At 40.3% G+C, this 14673-nt stretch overlaps 1 protein-coding gene across 1 annotated transcript in view; it reads right to left on the bottom strand.

Annotated features, from left to right (window-relative positions):
- LOC122797138 (serum paraoxonase/arylesterase 2-like) overlaps nt 1-14673 on the bottom strand; it is a 610903-nt gene that overhangs the window by 421152 nt on the left and 175078 nt on the right. The window lies entirely within an intron of this gene.

Raw genomic sequence — 14673 nt, 5'->3', positions numbered from 1 at the left:
AGAAGTAATTAGAGATTTGGGGACCAACGTAGATAGTAATCTCTCCTTTGATAATCACATTGCCAAAGTGGTTAGAAAGACCTTCTATATAGCCCACCTTATCACGAAAGGGTTTGCATCTAGATCAGGAGAGGTCATTGTGCCCCTCTACTTGTCACTCATCAGGCCCATGCCCCTTTTGGGATGTACCTTACCCGACACCTGAAGCAACTGGAGAGACCCCAAAAGTACCTCACCAAGAGGATCATGGGCTACAAACAGACGTCCTATGCAGCTCGACTAAAGAAACTCCAGCTCTACTCAGTTGCTTACAGCCTACTCAGAGGCGATCAATGCCTGACGTACAAAGCCATGTCTAACCCAGAATTAATGGACATGTTCCACCTCAAAAAATCCAAACCCATTAGAGCTACATGCTCTGGGGACTTAAACCTCAGCACAAAAATAAATAGGACATGCTGGAGGGACAGATTCATTTCCCAGAGGCTCCCCTCACTCTGGAATAGAATACCAATTCATGTTAGACATAGCCCCTCGCTGACCCTCTTCAAGCGAAATCTGGACGCGTGGATGGGAAATCGCAAATTCACCCCTGGGATCTCTTCTGTGTACCTGCTTGACAGAGGCACAGTAAACTAATCTTAAAGGACTACCTTCTGTGACCTACTATACAAAGGCACAGTAGGCTAATCTAACAGGGAGGCGAAAGCCAAATACATTTGGGCTAGGCTTATAAATGCCCTAGGGCAGATAGCCTAGTATTTACCTATGAACCTATATCTATGAGACACTGTACAAGTTCAGATATTTTAGTCTTTGATAAGAACTTAAATTTTCACATCCATGGATGCCCTTGGTATATTTCCACTGTACTCTTTCCAGTTTACTCATACTTGTTTTTATAGAGTTTATCTATTACTATTACATACTCAAGTTTAGGTCTAATGTAACTAACAAACAAAGACTTCATCATTTCTGATTTCCTAGACTTCATAAATTGTTTTATACAACCTATAGTTCTATAACTACCATTAACCAACTGGTTGATACGAATAGAAAAACTCACAGCTGGATCTACCAATATACCCAGGTCCTTAAATGAATCTACAGGTTCAATCACTGTGTGCTGTATTAAATATTCACCTTTCAGTTTATGCCTCCCAAATCTCATATGCTTAGTTTTTGATGTATTTATAGGTTCATAGGTTCATAGGTTCATACTAGGCTATCTGCCAGAGGGCATTTACAAGCCTAGCCCATCGTTTTGTGGCTTATGCCACCCCTTTAGTATGGGGAACTATACCCATTATTTTGCTGTGCCTCTGTCGAGCAGTGACACTGAGGTAATCCCTGGGGTATATCTGCGATCTCCCATCCATTGGTCAAGATTTCTCTTGAACAAGGCCAGCGAGGTGCTCTGCCTCACATGTACCGGGATTTTGTTCCACAGCATAGGGAGTCTTTGGGTGATGAATCTATCCCTCCAGCACGTCCTATTAATAGCCGTGTCAAGGTTTAAGTCTCCCGCCCTTGTGGCTCTGATGGATCTAGATTTTTTGAGGTGAAGCATATTCATCAAATCTGGGTTTGACATGGCCTTGTATGTTAGGCAAATGTCACCTCTGAGCAAGCGTGTTTACTGAATAGAGCTGGAGTTCTTTCAGTCGGGCAGCCTGCGACGCGGTTTTGAGACCCTTTATCCTTTTGGTGAGGAACTTTTGTGTCCTCTCCAGCTGCTGCAAGTGTCGGGTCAGATACATTCGAATGGGGCATTGTACTCAATCATTGGTCTGATGAGTGATGAGTAAAGGGAGACTATGACCTCCCTTGATCTAGATGAGAATCCCTTCATGATAAGGTGGGCAATGTAGAAGGTCTTCCTAACTACTTTAGCTACATGGGTGTCGAATGACAGACTACTATCAACCTGGGTCCCCAGGTCCCTGATAACTTCTTCTGTGCTCAGTGGATTGCCACCTATTTGGTAGCTAGGGGTAACCTTGTTTTTCCCGAAGGGTATGACTATGCATTTTTTTGGCATTTAACTTTAGGCCGTGGCTCTGGCACCAGTTATCCGCTTCTGTGAGACCCTTCTGAAGGATATCTGTGTCAGATGTGTTTTCTACTATGGCCCAGTTTGCAGTCATCTGCAAACTTTGTCAGCCATAACCCTCCTGTGTTTGCTTGTACTTCGGAAAAGTAGATGCCAAGCAAGAGTGGGCCCAGGACTGAGCCCTGTGGGACACCACTTGTGACAGGCTTTGAGTCTGACATGGCGCCAGCAACTCTGACCCTGTGGGTTCTGTCACTCAGCCAGTTTGCAACCCATCTTGTGATGTATGGGTTGACATTTAAGCTGATGAGTTTTTCAATGATACCCGAGTGGGGTATTGTATCGAAGGCCTTAGCCAGATCGAGGTAGGCTGTATGGACTGCCTTTCCCTCATCAATGGCTTTGGTGACTGTTTCGAAAAAGTCAACCAAGTTTAAAAGGCATGATCTGCCTTTGACAAAGCCAAACTGGGTTGGATCCAAAGTCTGCAAATTCCTATGTCTTTATTTATGAGGTCCATTATGATCCTCTCCATGGCTTTGCAGATAAGGCTTGTCAAGCTAATGGGCGGTAATTTCCAGGGTCGGTGGAGGCACCGCCTTTGTGAAGTGGTACCACAGTTGCAGTGCGCCACTCCTGGGTGTATCCAGAGGTAAGACTTTGATTAAACAGCTGTCCTAGCTGTGGGTTTAATTCCTCATTGAGTTCATGGAGCACACAGCCGGGGACACCATCAGGTCCCATGGATGCTGTGTTTTTGCTTTGGAGAGAGCAGTTCTCACTTGGGCTGGAGATGTTTGGGGGCTGCAATCGTTTGGTATAGATATCTCTCCTTTGGGGAGGGGAGAAGTTTGCACTGAACCTGTCAGCCAGTATGTTGGCAATGTCTGTAGGATCAGTAATCTTCACATCATTTTGAACTAGCTCTGAGCATATCTGGGAGTTTCCTCCCAGGTTTCTAACATAGCTAAAGAAGGCCTTATGATTGTCTTTTGAGTCTTTAGCTATTTTTCTCTCGAAATTTGCTTTGGATGATTTTATGAGAGCTCTTAGTTTTTACTTATAGTGATCAAGGGTGTCTTACCTTTTAAGGATTTTGCTCTATCTTGTAGTAGCTTCCTCCTTTTGTTGTAGAGTTTGTTTATGGCTGGGGTCCACCAGACTGGACGCTTGCCTTTGGTACAAAAAGTCTTTGTTTTGCTTGGGATTGCCTTATCCATGCAGTCCTGCAGGTGCTGGTAGAAGGCATTTGTAAGTGATTCAGCGGCTTGAGTACTGTTTTCCGCTGGCTCGTGGGCCTTAACGGAGCCCAGACTAGTCTTTAGAAGTGTGAAGTTGGCTTTGAGAAGTTCTTTACTGTGGTCTTTTTATTTCAGGTGGGGTGGGATGAGGACCTCCAGCGAGATTAGTTTGTGGTCTGATCTCACCAGTGAGGGGTACACCTCCGGTGTTGAACATTGTGCTCCCATGTTCGTGATGATGAGATCAAGTATGTTATCTCCTCTTGTGGGGATGGTGACTAGTTGTTCCATGGCATTTGAGTTTATGAATTCCAGGAACTTTTGGGCTAGGGTGTTTGGGCTTGAGTAGTGTTCCCAGTCTATATTAGGGTAATTGAAGTCACCTAGTATGATGGTGTTTGGTGATACATTTATCCCCTCTAGTGTTTTCAGGAAGGCCATGTGAGGTTCCTGAGTTTGTGAGGGTGGCCTGTAACATGCTACAATTTGCAGAGCAGTCTTGCCTATGGTTAATTGCACCTGGATGGTCTCCGATGCATCGTGCGTTGCCACCAGTCTTGAGGTGTGGGTGTCCTTGATGAATATGGATACCCCCCCTGCTTTCTTGGTATTGTCCGGATTTTGGGGCCGGAACGCATGATATGAGGTAAAACCTGATAGCGCTGGGGTGCTCTCAGGAGCCTTGAACCAGGTTTCTGTCACAGCACAGACATCGATGTTCTCCATACTGAGAAGGGCCTCGAGTGCGTGCATTTTGAGATTTAGACTTCTGGCATTGAGCAGCATTACCCTTAGTTTTTTTCCTTTTTTGTGTTCTAGGGTGGTAGGTTTAGAATTTGAGCCTTGCCTAAAAAAGGCACTATGGGGGTGGCAAGAGCCTTTGCCAATATCCGGAATCAGCATATTATTCTCCTGTGTCCAAATAGTCAATTTAGTCAAGTCATTTCACAGACATGCCCTATCTGTAACACATGTAATCAGTTTACCCAATTTCAGGTCATCCACATATAGACTGTAGAACACATCAGATGAAAATGTTAGGTTTGAAAGATACAATCTAAACATCTAAGGGCCTGGGACAGAGCCCTGTGGGACACCCTGACTGTGACCAAGAATTTCACCAGTCCAGTTGCTGTATGACATTTGCCACATCCTATTTTTAAGCCATGCAACTATCCATCTTGTCAAGACTACAAAAATACCTAGTTGTTCTAATTTATTGATCAGTGTTTTGTGTATGACCCTCTCAAATGCTGAAGTTAAATCTATGTAAATTATATCACAGTGCAATTTTTCATTCGTAGCTGTTATTATATTGTTACAGAACATCATGTTTCAGGAAATGACTATATACTATTGTGGTGAACTTGAAAATATTGTCTCCCTGTATACTATTGTGCACTTCAAAATTTTGTTTCTGTAGAGGTACTTGTTATCACATTTCAGGATTACTTGGCTAAGATAAAATTCAGGCTTTTGGCATTAGTGCCAAATGGCTTGTGAACCATTTTGGATCTTCATTTTGGTAATAGTAGAGTTTAGGTTTTTAACATCAGGTGACCTCAAAACCATCTTGGGTCTTCATTTTCACCATAAACAAATAACTGCTTACTGCACCTCCACAGATTGCCTCTACAGCCTGTAAAAAAACAAAAACTTGACATTCTGTAAGTGAATATTGGAATTTAATGTGTAGCATCCCTGGGCTCAGAGTTGGCAACACTGAATTATCATTCCTGTGATTCCTGTGGCAGCAGGTTGGGTTTCTAGCTGACAGCACAACTGTCACCAATCAATACATGCAGGATTAGATTTGACACAGGCGTATGTGAAGCACCTTTTATTCATTTATTTGTGTGTGTTCAGTGCTATTTTGATGAAAGTTCCTAGCTTAGAATCTAGCACACTATATGGAAGACGTGCTACTTGAACGACTGTATTTAAATGCGTATACTACTAGGTTCTTATTTATGATTTCTTTGGCCTCTGAGACAGTGGGGATAAGTACTAGCAATTAGGTAAGTAAAAGCTGCCACTCACCTCTCCACCATGAATTGCAATGGATCACAACCTCCTGTGATTTTGTGTTCAGGTGCATTGCTGGAGCACAGGTAAAGTTATAAGATTGTTGTAGTCATCATTTCATGATTGCTAACCCTGGATAAGAGTTTGAAGTCTAGAAATAAGCAAACTACAAACTAATATGTAACAAGTAATTTGTGGATCCTGGTTGAGGAATGGGTGGTGGTGGAGACAATTATTATTGTGGAGAATTCTGAAACAAAGTCAGTTACATATCTAGGTGCCATACCAGTATTTTCTGTGAGGGGGCTAGTTATTACAAGTCTGTTCACCAGGTAAATATATTGAATTTCTCCCAATAATTCTCTTAACTGTGTGAACAGTAGTAATTATCTGCTGGTGTATATTCTCCCTCTTTATAAAAAATAGTAAAAATCACATTTGTAACATTAACCACATTCCCATCCATCTGAAGTATATTTTGCACATCATGGGTATAGTTTGCTCATCATGGGATACCTGAAACTCCAGGTGTAGACTACAGACTGCAGTTTTCAGGAAGTAATTTGGTGATTTTGCAACAAACCATGGTTTCACTCATGTGAATAGAAGTTATTGGTAAAGCTGAGTGGACAACAAACCTGGGCCGTATTTAACAAAGCAGCAAGTCAGTATCATTACCAGTCTCAGCATCAAATCCAGTATCAGTACCAGTCTCAGCATCAAATCCAGTATCAGTACCAGTCTCAGCATCAAATCCAGTATCAGTACCAGTCTCAGTCTCAGTATCAGCATCAGCATCAAATCCAGTATCAGCACCAGTATCAGTCTCAGTATCAAATCCAATATTAGTACCAGTCTCAGCATCAGTACCATTCTCAGTCTCCATATCAGTCTCAGTATCAAATCCAGTATCAGTACCAGTCTCAGTCTCAGTATCAGCATCAGCATCAAATCCAGTATCAGCACCAGTATCAGTCTCAGTATCAAATCCAATATCAGTACCAGTCTCAGCATCAGTACCATTCTCAGTCTCCATATCAGTCTCAGTATCAAATCCAGTATCAGTACCAGTCTCAGTCTCAGTATCAGTATCAGCATCAAATCCAATATCAGTACCAGTCTCAGTATCAGTACTATTCTCAGTCTCCGTATCAGTCTCAGTATCAAATCCAATAGCAATACCAACCTCAGTCTCAGTATCAGTCTTAGTATCAGCATAAATTCCAATATCAGTTCTAGTCTCAGTATCAGTATAAAATCCAGTATCAGTATCAAATCCAGTATCAGATCCATTCTCAGTCCCAGTCTCAGTCAGTATCAATACCATGCTCAGTCTCAGTATCAAATCCAGTAGCAATACCAGCCTCACTCTCAGTATCAGTCTCAGTATCAGTATCAAATCCAATATCAGTACTAGTCTCAGTGTCAGTATCAGTCTCAGTATCAAATCCAGTATCAGTACCAGTCTCAGTCTCAGTATTAGCATCAGCATCAAATCCAGTATCAGCACCAGTCTCAGTCTCAGTATCAGCATCAGCATCAAATCCAGTATCAGCACCAGTATCAGTCTCAGTATCAAATCCAATATCAGTACCAGTCTCAGCATCAGTACCATTCTCAGTCTCCATATCAGTCTCAGTACCAGTCTCAGTCTCAGTATCAGTATCAGCATCAAATCCAATATCAGTACCAGTCTCAGTATCAGTACTATTCTCAGTCTCCGTATCAGTCTCAGTATCAAATCCAATAGCAATACCAGCCTCAGTCTCAGTATCAGTCTTAGTATCAGCATAAATTCCAATATCAGTTCTAGTCTCAGTATCAGTATAAAATCCAGTATCAGTACCGGTCTCAGTATCAGTATCAAATCCAGTATCAGTACCATTCTCAGTCCCAGTCTCAGTCAGTATCAATGCCATGCTCAGTCTCAGTATCAAATCCAGTAGCAATGCCAGCCTCACTCTCAGTATCAGTCTCAGTATCAGTATCAAATCCAATATCAGTACTAGTCTCAGTGTCAGTATCAGTCTCAGTATCAAATCCAGTATCAGCACCAGTATCAGTCTCAGTATCAAATCCAATATCAGTACCAGTCTCAGCATCAGTACCATTCTCAGTCTCCATATCAGTCTCAGTATCAAATCCAGTATCAATACCAGTCTCAGTCTCAGTATCAGTATCAGCATCAAATCCAATATCAGTACCAGTCTCAGTATCAGTACTATTCTCAGTCTCCGTATCAGTCTCCGTATCAAATCCAATAGCAATACCAGCCTCAGTCTCAGTATCAGTCTTAGTATCAGCATAAATTCCAATATCAGTTCTAGTCTCAGTATCAGTATAAAATCCAGTATCAGTACCGGTCTCAGTATCAGTATAAAATCCAGTATCAGTACCGGTCTCAGTATCAGTATCAAATCCAGTATCAGTACCATTCTCAGTCCCAGTCTCAGTCAGTATCAATACCATGCTCAGTCTCAGTATCAAATCCAGTAGCAATACCAGCCTCACTCTCAGTATCAGTCTCAGTATCAGTATCAAATCCAATATCAGTACTAGTCTCAGTGTCAGTATCAGTCTCAGTATCAAATCCAGTATCAGTACCAGTCTCAGTCAGTATCAGCATCAAATCCAATATCAGTACCAGTCTCAGTATCAGTACCATTCTCAGTCTCCATATCAGTCTCAGTATCAATTCCAATAGCAATACCAGCCTCAGTCTCAGTATCAGTCTTAGTATCAGCATAAATTCCAATATCAGTTTTAGTCTCAGTATCAGTATAAAATCCAGTATCAGCACCAGTCTCAGTATCAGTATAAAATCCAGTATCAGTACCAGTCTCAGTCAGTATCAGTATCAAATCCAGTATCAGTACCGGTCTCAGTCAGTATCAGTATCAAATCCAGTAGCAATACAAGCCTCACTCTCAGTATCAGTCTCAGTATCAGTATCAAATCCAATATCAGTACTAGTCTCAGTGTCAGTATCAGTCTCAGTATCAAATTCAGTATCAGTACCAGTCTCAGTATCAGTCTCCGTATCAGATCCAGTATCAGTACCAGTCTCAGTCAGTATCAGTACCATTCTCAGTTTCAGTATCAAATCCAGTAGCAACACCAGCCTCACTCTCAGTATCAGTATCAGTCTCAGTATCAAATCCAGTATCAATCTCAGTCTCAATATCTGTATCAGTATCAAATCCAGTATCAGTACCAGTCTCAGTATCAGTACTTTTGCTTTACTGCCTACTTCAGGAGCTCACTAAGGTATGATTATAGTGTAGCACAGCTGCTGATAGGGGGTAGGTCATGCACTACTATCTCACCTCCCTCAGCAATAAGCTTGCACTCTTAAATAAAAAAAAGACTTGGTGATGCCAAAAAACTAAGAAAAGAGGCAGACAAATGTAAAATGCTTCAGCTCTAGAGACTGGATGAGAAAACAACACCCCAGAATTGGGCAGGCTTACCAGTTTTCTATAGCCCACTCTAGCAGGTGCAACAACTCACAAACATTTTACTTCTGTTACATGGAGGTCAGGAGATGGAAGGAAAAAAAAGACTGACTTATGAAAAGTGCTCAAAATAAAATTAAAGGTTTGCTGAAGAGATGTGATGTGGAAAAACTGGATGTTAAATGTTACTGGTTTTATTTTATGTTCAAAAGTACCTATCCAAGTAAACTTAAGCAGAATTCGTTAGAGACAGTTCTTTCAATAGATGGGCAGAATAATCTAATAAGGCATGCAGAGACAAGGAAATTCGCCTTTTGTTTAAACAGCGAGGGAAATGTGGTGCAACCTAACTGTGATGCAATCTAAAAACTACATTTCCTAACTGCAGTAAACAAGCAGTCACAAAGCAGTATGACTATGCATGTTTGCAAGCAAACAGGATTCCGTAGACATTTGTTCTGTTCAAAATCTAATAAAAAAGAGGTTTGGGGAAAATGCACAGTTGTGGAAACATTTTGTTAAACTATATCTAAAACAACAGAGATGTTCTTATGTGTGGGAATATGATACTAATCTCAATCCAGTATTAAAAAGTGTGCTATACCTCCTCCCAAAAATTAATCAGATTTCCACATCCCTCACTTCAAAAAGTACAAAGATATTGCAGACAAACTACAAGCGTGCAAACATACACTCAAATGGAAACAGAATAGAACTCTTAAAGTTCCTGCAAGTTAGTATATTTAAAGGACCATTCCAGGACAACAGACTGGTTTTTGAATGTTACCTGAGCCTATTGCTTTTGAGTAACCATGAGATCAATTTCTTAAAGAAATTAGTAGAACACACTGCCACCAAAATGCAATCCAAGTGAGATAAGAAAACTGAAAATAAAAGGTACTTAAAGAACTTATGGAACGTTATAGACACTCTAAAACAGTGCAAGTTTAGGAAACTAAGATAAAAGAGAATTTTTCTAACACAAAACTATTTATTTCAGGTGGGTCTGTATTATTTCCTTGAAAGGCATCTCCATTGAATCCCTATTCATTGACACGACTACATCGAGCGCTGCATTCAGCGAATGATCACTACATCAAAGATTTTCCCTGGGAAAGTAACTAGGTGGCCAGCATCATGAATTAGACCTTCTTCCCACTGTAGTGTGACCATGAAGTTGGTATATATAAGTAGGAGGGGTGCACCCCCCCATATTTGGGGATGTAGGGGGCAATGCCTCCCACCTTTGTGAGTGTAAAATTATGTAGTTCGTATTACGGTTGCTCTGGTGGCTAAGTAGTTTCTTCCCCTAGGAAAGCAGTTGGATGATTGTGACATTCTCTGAAGAGCTGTTCAATAGGTAGCGATTGATGAACAACCATTCGATGGAGATGTCTTTCGACAAAATAATATAGACTCAATTCAGCCATATGACTGGGAAAGTCTGAAGGCAAGGTAGAGACTGTGTTACAGGCATTTAGGCCTCAGAATGTGTTGCATGTGAAATTATATGTAGATCAGGTATGAAACACTAACATCAGTTTCTGTGGAATGTCTCAGCAGTGCTAATCACACTGTAGATTTTTATTCAGGACAGATCTGAACAGAAATTAATGAAGGACTGTGAGAATGCCCTCAAGAAGTCAGATGAAGTGGTGATGACAGATAAAGTGTTTTTCTACTCTGATTCATCTTTCTCAGGTTGGCATGTAATGCTTCTTCTTAAGGAATCGGAGCTATTCTGTTGTACAGAGTCCATATTGATACAAAGAAATGTAACACTTGAGTCAAGATTACTACCTAAAGATGTACGCCAAGGCAGCCAGAAAAGCTCTTTACCTGGTCTGTGAAGTTTCAAACAGTATCTACAATGGAGAAGGTTTGTAATTAATTATGAATTAAGTTACAGCTAACTGTTTTTACCCAAAAAAGGGGGTTATAGATGATGACTGCAGTGACAATGCTGGCTGCTTTCTCTTGGATAACATAGCTGTAACTTCAAATATAAGAAAACAATGCAACATGGCAATGCTAACAGACTGCTATAAGTGCCACATGAAAAATATGAGAAACTAATGAACATGAACTTAGAAGAAGCTCCTGCATGTTAGCTGTTACACAATTACTCAAGATGAATCCTGATAAGTAAAAGGAAGCCTGCAATGAATCTGCACTGTAGAACAGAACAAGACCAGCTAGCCTTGTTACAAGGAATCCTTCCAAGTATCTACAAAGTAGTAATTCCAGCTAAGTTATTAATAGGGCACTGAATGTTATACAAAATAGCTCTTGGGAAGAACAAAATTAAGTTCTTTGTCAAGTGTTTCATGTAATGGCTTAACAGCAACACTTTAATTGAATATTTAAAGCTACAGTGCATACCAAACGAATCAAACTGCATCATAAGCAGAATCCATGCATAAATAGGAATGTTCACCTGCACCATACGAATATGTTTACACTGACATTGTGTGCCCTTTCAGGGACTCAGTGCTCCTAAACATAATGTCTGTACACTCAAAATGGCCATAACTGATTTGTGTGGAATCAATAACAACTGATTACATGATATTGTTACTAAGAATGGTGTCTGCAAGAAATGGCTTGGTAAAAAATTAATCACTGGTAACTATTCACAGTTAAGTCAGAACATAGCAAGAAATGTATGAAGCAAAATCATATTAAAATGTACACCTCCAATTGACCATCTAGTCCATACCTCTCAACTATCTGGTATTTTCAATACCAAAATTTACACTGAAATACCAGAGTGCCACAAAGTTCTGAGTGGCCCCTTTAATTTACATTTTTTTTTTAAGTTTGACTCAAGCCAGTCATGATCCACATTGGCATCAGCCATACTGCCATATCAGTAGAGGTGTGACAAGCTGTATAAGAGGACAAGCATCTAAAGGCTGGGCAGGTTGGCATAATGGTTAAGATATCTGCCTTACAGAAACAAGGTGCAGGGTTTGAGTTTCAAGTGAGATAACTGGTTAGACTTAAAATGACTCACAAAGGCAGTTAGCCTAATACAAACCTAAGTTATGGCTGAGTAAGTTTTGTTTGAAGTTTAAAAAAGGAGCAGGACAGCAGTTTTTAGACAAGTCATCAGACTGACTTTCTAGCATCTGTGACCACTGTACATGGAGTGGAGAAAGGATTTCCTTTTTTTTAACTGCCAGTTTACCATGAGCATAAGCCAAGCAAAAATTAAGTAAGTATTCACACTTGGATGACTTAATAGAAGAACACACACATTTCTCCAGACTAAACAATAAACAATGAAATGTAGTGTACAGTGTATGCAAAACAGCTAATACTATTAGTAAAATAATGTCTTTCGGCTTTCCCCGGTTAGGAGTCGCCACAGTGGAATGCTGGTCCGCTTATGATTGGCAGTAGATTTTTACTGTGCTGAGGTGCCAGCCCGATGCCCAACCTTCAAAGAAGGCACACCCATTGATGCACACACCTACCTGCATGTCTTTAAATGTCACTTGACCGCTCGCTAGGAGGACATGCAGACTCCACACAGAAGGCGCCCCATCCGAGAATCAAACCGGAGAACCTCTTGCTGTGTGGAGACAATGCTAACCGCTGCACCACTGCGGCCTTAAAACAACTAATAGTGTTAGTAAAACAGATAAAAATAGCACATTGCCCACTAACCTCAACTATCACTACAGAAGCTACAATAACTTTTTAGAAGCTGGACAGATGCCATCAGAATCATACCTCACATACTGCCAAGAAATTTTTTTTCAGTAGGATGGTAATTGCATGGGTGCTGATTTGCATTCTAATGACCCCTCAATTAATTTTAGTTTTCCTTTGTTTTTTGTAGTTAATTATACCGCTCTGGACATGTTTTCTAAAATGATGTAATTCTGTGCAGCACTTTTTCCATCTCCTTCATGAGTCGATAGTATCCATTTGTGCTACAGTATCAACAAATTTATCAGTCTCACATCCCAAGGGTAGTTACAATTTGCCCTATAAATGTGCATTGTGGGTATTAGTTCTGTCATCAAACTGATATACTTTTTAGATATGGTCATGATTAGTGAGTGAAAAAATAATGCCATTGTGTGGTTTTATTTATTTATTTTTTATGGTGGCACAAGAAATGTAGTGCTAAACATATAGAAGGGAATTCAATAAAGCCTACATGGTCATTTTTACTGTGTGCACATTGCACCGAGATGCTCACATGGCCAAGAAAAGTTTTAGATTTGATTCTGTGTAGTGGCACACACTCTTGTGCAAACATAGCAATTTCTGTGGCATGCAAATTATAGCATAAGTAGCTGAATTGTATGCTAATGAAGCAAACCAACACAATGGAGTGATTCAACAAGCTATAAAGTAACCATGAAGACTCCATGCTTATGTCACCCATGTATTCGAAAACTTTCCAAATGTAGCAATAAAAAAAAAAGAGTCTACACAAAAACAAGATTAAGTAAAAGTCCTTAGATTTGTACAGAATTGACCGTAACATGTAACACCACACTGACATTATTAGACATGGTGGATGCTAGACAATTTCATTAACAATAGCAACAATTCCTTAAGTGCCGTGACATAAATGCAGCTTTGCTCCCCCACCTCCAAATGCAGAATATACTCATAACTAATGTAGACAGTTAAACGTGTAAACCCCATGAAACAGATTAATTATACTGTCATGTAAGCATATGTAGTATGTAGCTGACAGAATACAGTCAAGTTTTATCAAAAACTGTATTCCTCTCTGCAGATAATGAGCAAAGTAATATCTTCCCTTGCCTCTACAACACTGGGCTCCCCTGCAGTTTCCCTGCCTACATTGTTACCAACTGTAAGCAGGATGAAGATGCAAATGAGGTCAAAACTCATTAGAATTTCTGAATCCCCAAAAACTCTAAGAGTGTAGGGATGTTCACTTCATGTAGACACCTCCACAGTGTTTGTTTTCAATGGATGGCAACAGTGAATGATGACATCGGGGGGGGGGGGGTTAGGCTACACTTACAGAGGTGTACAGGTAGGTCTGTGAAATGTGAAAGTGCATGTACATAGTGCTCAATTCTGTTTCATGCTCTTTATTGTTTGTTAAAATGTGTCATCTCTGTACGCTTTAAGTATTTTTTTTTTTTTGTCACCGCTCGATGTAGTGCTTAGCACAACCACGTGAAATGGAGGAATGAATGGCAGGTTTCTCAGTGCTTGTCATATAACTATTCCTGTGGCAGCATGTGTATGTGTAGGGCTAGAATATAGAGGGACCTAGGTTCTAGTACAGGGTCTGCATCCTTTCCTTCACTTTTTGAGCTGCATGTCTGTGTGATATCACATGAACAAAGGAAAGTAATAACAGCATTACCTGTGTTTATCTTATTTAGGCGTAGGTGTGTGCAGGGTCTCTGAGGTGCACATCGCTCACCAATGAGCATCAGTGGAGTAAACATACTCAGTTAAGCAGCAGGTGTTTTTCGCTTATGCTAATTATAGCATAAGCAGGTGATTTTCGGCAAGGTGGAGCTATTCCACCAGCTATAAAGCATCCATAGCCTCCATTCTGTTTTTTCCTGAATACTGCAATACTGTTGTAAAATACTGTAATACTAATGGAATAAAGACAAAGACAATTTAGCTTTGAAGTAAAGCTGTATCAACTGCTGCATTTGAAAGTTAAGTTCTGACTCCTAGAATGTATTCTTTAATAATATTATGGTATATCCTTGTATTTTTTTAACTTGGTGCAGTAATCAAGTAAATAGTGGTGGGTTTGTACAGAAAGTACCTTAATATGTGATTTTATTTTACTTATATGTGTCCATTACAAAATTTTGTTTTCTTATTCTTCCTATTTTTAATTGCACTTTTTGCGTGATGTGCCTCATAGTGCAAAGAA

The sequence above is a fragment of the Protopterus annectens genome, chromosome 3.part0 (genome assembly GCF_019279795.1).
Source record: "Protopterus annectens isolate FY-2018-M chromosome 3.part0, PAN1.0, whole genome shotgun sequence".
In the NCBI taxonomy this organism is placed as follows: domain Eukaryota; kingdom Metazoa; phylum Chordata; order Ceratodontiformes; family Protopteridae; genus Protopterus; species Protopterus annectens.
The sequence above is the reverse complement of the archived record's forward strand: the minus strand, read 5'-3'. Positions and strand labels throughout refer to the sequence as shown.